We start from the raw sequence: 11,736 nt of genomic DNA, 5'->3' as shown, positions 1-11,736 counted from the left end.
TAAACAAAAAAATCATCATTACCCTCAGGTAGTGACAATATCGGAGCGGTAGTCAACTTCTTCTTCAAAATCTGAAAGCAGTCTCTTGTTCATTCTTCCACTCATACTTCTTCCCCTTATGCGTTAAAGCAGTCAGAGGTTTCGCTACTCGTGAAAAATCTTGAATGAACCTTCTATAATAGCCTGCTAATCCTAGAAACTGGCGAATCTGAGTAGGATTTTTCAGAATTTCCCACTTTTCAATCGCCTCAATCTTAGCAGGATCAACTTGTATTCCCTGTTTACTAACAATATGTCCGAGGAAAATGAACTTCTCTTAATCAGAAAGCACACTTAGAGAACTTAGCGTACAATTCTTCTTTTCTCAATAGATCAAGCACTAACTCCAAACGTTCTTCGTGCTCTTCATCACTCTTAGAATAAATAAGGATGTGGTCGATGAAAACAATAACGAATTTGTCCAGATAGGGTCTGCACACACGATTTATGAGGTCCATGAACACAGCAGGTGCATTTGTCAATCCGAACAACATAACAAGGAATTCGAAGTGACCATAATGGGTGCGAAAAGCAGTTTTCGGAATATCAGATTCTTTAACCCGTAGTTGAAGATATCCGGAACGAAGGTCAATTTTAGAATAAATAGATGAACCTTGAAGCTGATCGAACAGATCATCAATTCTCGGAAGAGGGTAACGGTTCTTAATCGTAAGCTTGTTCAACTTGCGATAACCAATACACAAACGAAACGTACCATCTTTCTTCTTAACAAAAAGAACAGGAGCTCCCCAAGGGGACGAACTGGGACGAATAAAATATAGTTGCAACAATGAAGGGAGAACTATATGGAGTAGTCACATCGGTGACATAGATATATAAGGCAATTCTCTCAAAGGAGATAACGAGGATCATGGTCTTCAAAGTAAATTTTCATTACATTCCCGAAAGGAATGCGTACGAAAGGTGTGATATTTCATCGAGAGTGAACTTCCTTGTACAACGAGCGAGGAAATCTAGAATTCATCCATATTCTTAAATTTATGTGAGGATGAAAAGAATGTGAATCATGGGTTATAAGGAATGTCCGACTCCAGGTGAGATGAATCTCCAAAAAAAATAATTTCATGTACCTCAAAGTATTGAATACTATGATTGATGTTTACGAGGGTGTTGCGGTTGACAGCGAAAATTGAGAGTAGAAACTCCTCAAACGGTCTAGTGAAATATATATCCATGATACCCACTATAACAACAGTTGGGGTAGAAACCCACATAGCGCATTTTCTACAATAGGGTGACCACCGAGTGTACCCCGGAAAATTGATTTATCGGTCCGTGTTTCGGCTATGTCCAACCATAAGAGGGAAAATTTTATGAGCGCAAGACTTTCCAACAATTTTCATAAAACCGGAATCCAAAGTGGTGTAAGAGTTTCTATCAACGAACTTAATGGTAAGTTTCATCCTTAAACGGAGAATAAGAAGAACTGTGATCCAAACACTCTGTAGAGTAATGCGAAAATTTGATAAGATCAATCAAAAGGGGTTTTGAAAAAGCTTTAAACGTTTGATGTGACAACATAAACGGAATGAAGTTCTTAGTAATTTAGAAGTATGTACAATATGTACCATTTTATATAAAACAAATTGACTTAGTCAAACAGCTCAATAAATGAGTGGTTTTAAAATAATTTTGAAGGTATGATTTAGTATATACTAGCCGAAATAGGTAAGTGTAAATTTATTCATTTGAATCCATACTTACATACGATTTTATAAATTGTATACATGACAAAATATTTCATTATTTCTATTCGCCCATAAATCTCGTGAGAACCGCCCAATTAAACAAATGTGTAAAACTCCCGATGATAAACAGAGTATCTATAATTCAGAGGTTACAAGTTGAAGTAAGATCGTGAAAGATCGAGTAAAGGACTTGAATCGCCGTGCGACATTTGACCAACAAATGTTACGGGGTCATGAAAATCAATGAGTTAAATGTTGTTTTGACTATTATCAGGACATTAGTCCTTAGCCAAAACTCTTCCCGAGTGAAGCTGTTGCTAACAAGCGAGTTATGAAGGATAGAGCATGAGATAGATATTCTGGTTAAAACGAGCTTCTCGTATATCAACTAATAAGATAATGAATATTTTCCCTATCCATGTAATACATCGAAATTTCTAAATGAGTACTGTAAAATTTTTTCTTTGAATCGCTTTCTATTCCTCATTTCACAATATTGGGACTTCCTTATGAATTAACATAATACAATCACGTTGGCCTGACGCCATTATATTTCACTAACTCATAGTTCCATTCCAATATCACTACATGAGGTCAGGACACGCGATCAACCTCGAATTCCCACACAATTTCTCTAAAACGATTTCTTAAACAATGTGCTAAGGATAGCACAAGAGACAAAAACATCAAAAGTAATGAATAGGAGTAACGATGACATAAAAATATCTTCAAAGTACCAAGAATCTCTAAAAGTCAAGAATGACGTTTTCCGGTTCAAAAACCAAAGCACATAGGCACAACGGCACAAAGGCACGTAATATAACAAGAATGTTATATACCTAAACATAATAGCTGAAATTGAAATGTCGAGCATTTAGAAGTCAAGAATGACATCTCGCGTAATATAACTCAAACATTATATATACTTAACCATAACAGATGACATAGAAATTTCGAGAATTTCAGAAGTCAAGAATGACATCCCTCGGTTTCACTACCCGAGGTGTTCTTATAAGGATAAGTTCGCATGAGTCTGAGAATTCGTTTAAGTCGGAATGGGAGTTCCTCCCAGATTCAGAACATAATTGGAATGTATGTATGATAACAATATACATACCAATACGATACAAATAATCACATATAATAATATATTATAGGCCGGGCTGTAGACTAGACTCACTAATGCACCCTATTGACTCGGGTAACGACATCAATGCAGCCTAATTCCCTACAACCAAGGCTCTGATACCAACTATGACGACTCCGTCAAAACACTTAACGGCTCCGTCACTTGGTCCCACAGCTTGATCGAAACTCTATATGAATTTAATAAAACAACCTTGCATTCTTTATTTAAAAATGATTTCCTATAAAGGAAATCTACTAAAATGTATAAGTTTAGAAAAACCATACAATAATACTTTAACCAAAAGTTGACCCAAAATAAAGTCAACAAACAACCACTATTTAATGTAACAAAAATAGAATGCAAGTTAATGTTTAACAAAAGCTGCCATCATAAATATGCAGACTCTCTAAGCGCAGCGGAAGCATTCAATCATGAACCTGAGAATAAACCATGCGAGTAACTGTCAACAAAAATGTTGAGTGAATTATAGGTTTAATATTGCAAACAATATTTAATTTAAACAATAAAAATTTATGTTTGAAAACATAAAAACTCCTTTTTGAACCTCAAAATTATATGCTAGAAAATATATAATAAAACATTATTCCATTTTCCGTGAGCCACCTGGTAACCACTTAACCCTTTATTTACCCTTGCCAAACAAAATAAATAATATATACCGAACAAGTGTATCTACAACTAAATACGAAGTACTAAACATTCCGATAACAAATTGCTTGCGCGACTAGCTCGAAATGGGGTTGTCAAACCCGATAGATCTATCCATAGGATTCGCGTTCACCAGTAGAAACCAGTGATTACAGTTACCAGACTAGGGAATATATTTGTTCAACTCACAATGAATAATTTAAACCAACTTCCACATGTGTCCAAAATATAAAATAAATTGCATGTATTCTCATCCCAAAAGATTTAAAATAGGAAAAAAAGGGACTATAACTCACCTTAAATAGCAACTGAAGAAATCTCACAAACAAGCGAACAGCAAGTAAAGTAAAGTGACCAAGAAAGATCACAACGCCGACCTATAAATAAAGCAGGTCGAAATAAATAACTAACTTAGGTCAAGTCTTAGTATGATAGCTATTGTACATGTTGCAAGTAGACATAGAACATTACTCAGCAAGCATCGGTTTGATTGGAACAGCATAAGGACACACACTTTCTATTTTTAGAAAGTTTCTATTTTTAGCAGGTTTCCATTTTTGGAAAGTTTCTATTTTAGGAAAGTTTCTATTTTAGGAAAGTTTCTATTTTTGAAAAGTTTCTATTTTAGGAAAGTTTCCATTTTAGGAAAGTTTCTATTTTTGGAAAGTTTCTATCTTTGGAAAGTTTCCAAATTTAGAAACTTCTATTTTTAGAAAGTTTTGAAGTTAGGAAAGTTTCCTTATTTAGAAAGTCAACAGAAGTCAACTGAAAGTCAAAGTCAACCGAAAGTGAACTCAAAAGTCAAACTTGGTCAACATAGTCAACATTAATTTGAAAAGTGTAAGTTATAATAATAACATAGGTTATAATGTTTATTAAAGTCAAAAGTGTAAAGTTATGTCATAACATAAGTTTAATTAAATAAAATGAATTATTAAAGTTAATATAAGTTGAAGTGTTATAATTAGTATAACATAAGTATTTAATTAATTAAATATTAATCATAATATAAGTTTTATTATTTAATAATGAATTTTAATTCATATCATAAGTATTATAAATTAATAATGAATTATTAATTATATCATAAGTTTCTAATTAAAATTATTAAATCATAAGTATTTAATAATTAAATCATAATTAAATAATAATTAAGTCTTATAATAATTAAATAATTATTTAATCTTTGTTATAAGTCTTATAATAATTTCTCAAAAATAAATTTAATACTTATCATAAGTATTTTCCTTTAATAATAAAAGTATTATTAATCATAAGTTTAATTAAAATGTTAATTAAATCATAATTAATAATTAAATGATATAATAAATATTTATATCATAAGTCTTAAATAATAATAATTACTTCTTTTATCATAAGTAATTTATTAATAATGAAAGCCATTCATTTTAACATAAGTTTAATCATTAACCATAAGTTTTAAGTTTAAAAGTTCATCGGGTCGTATCTTGAGCCCCGGGTGTCGGTTTCGGGCGAGCCACATATGCATCTCCGCCTACTCAAACCACCTGACACAATTATGTACTCAAGAACACTCCAAGAACAGTCCCTAGGTCGTGGATATCAGCCATGACAACACTTGGGAATTCAATTTACTCAAAACAGTGATTTAGGCACAACGGGTGAACCGTGGCTCGGATTTAGGTGACCCGAACATGAAAATTCGTCCCACCATTAGTCCTAACCAAATGACACACCCTAAAGACACCAAGGATGATCACAAAGTCGGACCATACCTTGTTCTTGCCCATAACACCTTTCAATCTTTACCAAAAATCAAATTAAGCATATCTAGGGCTCCGGGAATCGAAACGACATGAATCCGGAGTCTAAAATTAATGTCTTGATGAGAGGAACTCATTTATATACTTTATTTTAACTTTTATATCAGTTACAAAGTCAGAAACACACGAAAAAGCTGCTGTCCCAATTAAATCAAACCGAAAACATATGCAAACGAGTAATTCTACGCATCCAATCAATCATACAATAACATACAATTATCATACTATCAATATAACATACAAAATCAGTAAAATATAAGAAAAATCAAAAAGCTAGGGTTAGGGTTTATACCCTAATCAAGAATCAAGAGATAGCAACGTGTAGAGGAGAACGAGAGGAACGCGTTGATGTTAAAAGCCCTAAAATCCAAGCAATAATTGATGAAGAATGATGATGATTGTAGCGACCCCGACAAATCGTCAAGTGACGGCGTCGACTACGTATGGTCCCATTACATGGTTATAAGCATTTATAACAAAGTTTGACCGAAAATATGTCGCATTCATTTCATAAAAGGATGTTTCAATGTTTACAAAAGTAATTCCCAAGACAAGTACATAACAAAAGTTATAGTTCATATGAAACACGTGCGACATAGTTTAAAGTAGCCAAAAAGATGCTCCACGTATGCAAGTATACTCGACATCCAATGCAAGTATCAAAAAGTATGAGCGGAAGCATGTATCACCTAAGTTCAAGGACCTGAGAAAAACATAGAGAATCTGTCAACGAAAACGTTGGTGAAATCATAGGTTTAAATAAGTAAGTGAATGAAGGTAAGTCGAACCACAAGATTTGCAACATTAATAAAGTAGTAATACATTCTAAAAGTTAATATTCACGAGCACCCAATTATCAAGGCTTAACGTTTCCTTCCATTGAACCCCATCATAATAGTGTTAGAACATACACTGTTTCTCGAAAATATATTTCACCCGTAGACGGTAGCGAACCGTCCGAAGTGAGGGTTTGTCAAACCCATATGGCCATATAACATAAGTTCTCGCTTACACCCGTCAAGTGTAACTAATGATAATCGAATTGAGGATTTGTGTTCAAACTCGTATGTAGAATGTTTGTTTTCCTGTACTTGTGTTCACTTAGTTTAAAAGAACGTTTATGTTTTCTCATCCCAAAAGTAAGTTCAAAAAAAAAAGTAAAAGTGGGACTATGATCTCACCTTGTATGCACGAACAAAAAGTACTTCGACAAGTAACGTGTGCAAAGAACAATGCTAGTCTTGACCTAAACAAATAGGTTGTATCAATAACGATAGTCACGAAGGGTCAAAGATGTTCAGTTAGTCCTATGGCTCAATACGACTTGATTAATAAAGCATGTGAATCAAATTGTCAAGTTTCATGCAAGATACAAGTAGTTGAGCATGTTAGAACGATTGTATAATCGTTTGGTTAAGGTTGACTAAAAGTCAAACTTGGTCAAAGTCAAAGTCAACGAGGTCGGGTCGGGTGTCTGACAATTTTCTCATGATGGGAAGTCATATACGAGCATAATAGTCAAGTTTCATGTTAATCGGAGTTACGGTTAAGCGGGAAACATTTTGGGAGCGTTTAAAGACAAGGAAGTTGGCCTGGGCCATTTGCGCGGTGCGCAATGGGTTGCGCGGCGCGCACCCATGTGCAATACCAGGTCAGAACTCGACCAAGGGAACCATTTATTTGGTTTTTCTGATTTGCGCGGTGCGCAGGTGCACGCGCGGCGCGCATAACCTGGGGAAGTGCTGATTGCAGAAAAAAAATAACTTAAGTAACGAACCAAAACTCATTTTAACATATTTCATGCACCGAAAACACTTAAAACGCATATCATATAACATGAGAAAGGTAATTTGACAAGGAGAATAACTAAACGCATTTACTCAATCAAAACCAAACAACTTATATCAAAATCACCATTAATGCTCATCATTTATTACTCCAAGTTCATAAATGCCATATTATGATTCGGTAAATTAATGCACATGTGTAATACGCCGTTTTGAAGATAATCAAGCATACAACACAACTAGACACTTACAATTAACATTGCTAAGCATTTAATGCATCAAATATTCAATTTACTTTTATCAAACCCTAACCCAAAATCATAAAATCAACAATCTTGCTTATGAAACTAATCCATGTCAAACTACATACCAATTTGAAGCTAGTGATGTTAGGAACACAATTAAAACATGAATTTTCATCATCAAATAACATATGTACTGTAACATCCCGCCTTTTTCCATTTACTTTTCCGTTATACTAATATAAAGTCCGTTATATGTTTATAACATCTCCCGTTGATACGCGTTTTAAATTATCTCGTTTAGGTAATTCCCGCACCCGAACGAAAGTTGAGGGACTAAACTTGACAAGGGATCAAACCCTTGACTAGGTCAAAGGGTCAAACCCCTTTCACCCATTCATTTCCACCTCCATCTCTCTCTCTTTCTCTCTAGCAAGAACACACACTCAAAACCAAATTCATTCAATCATCATCTAAATTCGATCTAGGAGGCTTACAACAAAATAAACTACATATTTGTGATCCTCTCTTCATCCTCTTCATTTTGGTACCAACTTCATCTCATTTGGGTAACTTTCTAAAATCACTAGATTTTGTGTTCTTGATGTTTTTAACTTATAAAAGTGTTAATTAGTGTCTATGGCTCAAGTCTAACACGAATATATGATTTATATGCTCGATCTCGTTGTTTTAGTGTAACTAGCATGAACTTGAATTTTGGTGTGTTGTTCTTGAATTTTGGATGATCATATGTTGTTAGATGTTAAAAGTTGATGTTTTAATTGTGTTACTAGCATCACTAGCTTCAATTTGATGTGTAGGTTGCCTTAGAAAACTTCATAAACTTGATTATGAAATTTGGTGATTTTTGGTTAGGGTTTCATGAACTAGGAATGGATTTTTGATGCATTAAATGACATGAAATGTTAATTGTAAGTGTTAGGTTGTGTTGTATGCTTAATTACCTTCGAAACGGCATATTGTTCATGTAATTTGGCTATCGAATCATTAAATGGCGTTTATGACTTGTATGCATTGAATGAGGAGCATTGATTGCGGTTTTTGGTTGTTGTAAATGAAAGTTTGATTGATAAAAAGTGCATAGTTGCGTTCCTTGTCAAAATACCTTTCCGGTGATATAAAATGCATGCCTTGAATGTTTGCGGTTTGTAAATTGTGTTGGGTTGAGTTTTGATTCGTGCACTTAGGAGTTTCAGCAACCAGGGCCTGGAAACACCTCAGGACGCCGTCCAGATACCCAGGACGACGTCCCACTTTTCTAACCTAGACGCCGTCTAGGAATTGGGGACGCCGTCCCACCCTTTTAATCGAGACGCCGTCTAGCCATTTGGGACGCCGTCCCATTTGGCTAAAACTGGCTGTTCGCTTTGGTCATTTGACATGAAAATGTTTGCTATGCTACGGACCTCCGATTAACATGAAACTTGGCTAACATGCTCATATATGATTATATAACTTAGAAAAATTGTCGGATATCCAACCCGACCCCGTTGACTTTTCTGTTGACTTTGACCCGACCAAGTTGACTTTTAATCAAACTTAACCAAATAATTGTGCAATCGTTCTAACATGTTTTTATATTTGTACCTTGCATGAAACATGACAATTTGATTCACATGCTATTAGGATCGAGTCTTAACGAGCCATAGGACTAATTGAACATCTTTGACCTATCGTGTTTACCGTTATTGATACGACCTATTTGTTTAGGTCAAGACTAGCATTGTTCTTTGCACACGTTTACTTGTCGAAGTACTTTACTACTCGTGCACTCAAGGTGAGATCATAGTCCCACTTTTACTCTTTTTGAACTTACATTTGGGATGAGAAAACATAAACATTTCTTTACTAAGTGAACACAAGTACAGGAAAACAAACATTCTACATACGAGTTTAGAACAAAATCCTCAATTCGATTATCATTAGTTACACTTGCCGGGTGTAAGCGAGAACTTATGTTGTATGGATCCATATGGGTTTGACAAACCCTCATTCAAACGGTTCGCTACCATTTACGAATGAAATATATTTTCAAGAAACAGTGTATGTTCTAGCACTAAGTGATGGGGTTCAATGGAAGGAAATGTTAAGCATTGATAATTGGGTGCTCGTGAAACAAACTTTTGGAATGTATTACTATTATTTCATTGATGCAAATCTTGTGGTTCACTTGTACTTACTTACTTAAACCTATGATTTCACCAACGTTTTCGTTGACAGATTTCTATGTTTTTCTCAGGTCCTTGAACGATACATGATACATGCTTCCGCTCATTATTTGATACTTGCATTGGATGTCGAGTATATATGCATACATGGAGCGTCTTTTGACTTTACTTTAAACCGTGTCGCCTAGATTTCATTCGTATTATAACGTTGTAACTTAACTATTGGTTGAACATTTCTTGTAAACTTTGGGAACAATCTTTATTTTGAAATGAAGGCGACATATTTTGGTCAAACTTTGTCTTAAAGACTTATGACCACGTAACGGGACCTAAGTAGACGGCGCCGTCAAACATGATTTGGTCGGGTCGCTACAGATGGTATCAGAGCGTTGGTTGTAGGGATTTAGAGTTCATTGGTGTCGACCCCGAGTCATAGGGTACATTGGTGAGTCTAGACTACAACCGGCATATAGACTTGAAGTAGGAATTACTTGACTACTTGTGCATTTATACTCGAACGCTTCTACTCATATCTACTCTTAGTTCATCTTAATCTCACGTTGTTTAATTTGATTGGCACGCCACCTTGACTATATGAAATGATGTCGAATGCACATATGAATCAGGGTAATATAATTTCCGGGATTATATTACGGTGACTCATATGAACGTTCCGACATTATGACATAAAGAATTTAAGGCGAGTCGAGGAAAAACTTCTCTTTATCTTTATTCTATATCACGGTTAGTATTATTGAGAATACTAATCAATGATATTCTTGTGTCTTGAAGGAACAATGGCTCCTCGTCGTGTACGCCGCAATGAAACTCCCGAACAAGCTCTCGAACGGATGATAGCCACCGCCGTAGATGCGGCCATGGCCGGTCACTCATCCAACAACAATAATAATAACAACCACAACAACAACAACAACAATGGAGCCGGAAACTCAAACGAGGGATGCTCCTATAAAGCTTTCATGGGGTGCAAACCTCACACTTTTGATGGAACCGGGGGACCGGTCGTGCTCACCCGATGGTTTGAGCAAACGGAAGCCGTCTTTAGCATAAGCGATTGTCGGGACCAAGACAAGGTCAAATACTCCACTCACACTTTCTCCGGAATTGCTCTAACATGGTGGAACACCTATGTTCAATCGGTGGGTACCGATGAGGCTCATGCCCTCTCTTGGGCCGATCTAAAGGAAAAGATGATTGTTGAATATTTTCTGACGAAGAAACCCGAAAGCTTGAGGAAGAACTAAGAGCTTTGAAAGCGGTCGGAAACGATCTTAAAGCTTATAATCAACGCTTCGCCGAACTATCCTTGATGTGTCCTAATCTTGTTAACCCCGAATCCCAAAGGATTGAGCTCTACATGCTCGGTCTTCCAAAAAGCATCAAACAAGGGGTGATGTCATCCAAACCCACTACTCATCAAGCCGCAATGAACATGGCTCGCCAACTAATTGAAACGGTTGACGAAATCGTAGTTCCGGCACCTAAGGCCGAGGATAAATCGGGCGGCAACAAAAGAAAGTGGGAACCCTCCCAATCAAGCAACAACAACTTTGCCAAGAAATCTTTCACTTTCGACGGCAAGAAGGGTTATGCCGGGAACCTACCTCTTTGCAACAAATGCAACAAACATCACTTTGGCGAATGTAGTAAGTTAATTTGCCACCGGTGCCAAGGAGTTGGTCATAAGGCCAACGATTGTAAAAGTGCCACTCCCGTCGCTCGAAAGTGGCCCAATGCACCAAAGACGGGCACTTGTTACGAATGTGGCCAAACGGGTCATTATAGAAATGCATGCCCAAAGAAGAAAGATAACCCCAATACGCGCGGCCGAGCTTTCAACATCAACACCGAGGAAGCCCGGGATGACACTGAACTAGTCACGGGTACGTTTCTTCTCAACAATTCTTATGTCTCTTGCTTATTCGATTCGGGTGCTGATAAATGCTTTGTATCCAAGACTTTGACTCATTCTTTTAGCACTCCACCTCTTCCATTAGATACCCCTTATACCATTGAAGTGGCTAACGGGAAACTATTAAGTGCCGACACATATTACCGGGGGTGTGCGTTAAACATTTTGGGTAAGGAATTTGAAATTGACTTGATACCCATGGAACTAGGAAGCTTTGATGTAATAATCGGTATG

This window comes from Rutidosis leptorrhynchoides, chromosome 11, assembly GCF_046630445.1.
Source record: "Rutidosis leptorrhynchoides isolate AG116_Rl617_1_P2 chromosome 11, CSIRO_AGI_Rlap_v1, whole genome shotgun sequence".
NCBI lineage: Eukaryota > Viridiplantae > Streptophyta > Magnoliopsida > Asterales > Asteraceae > Rutidosis > Rutidosis leptorrhynchoides.
The sequence above is the reverse complement of the archived record's forward strand: the minus strand, read 5'-3'. Positions refer to the sequence as shown.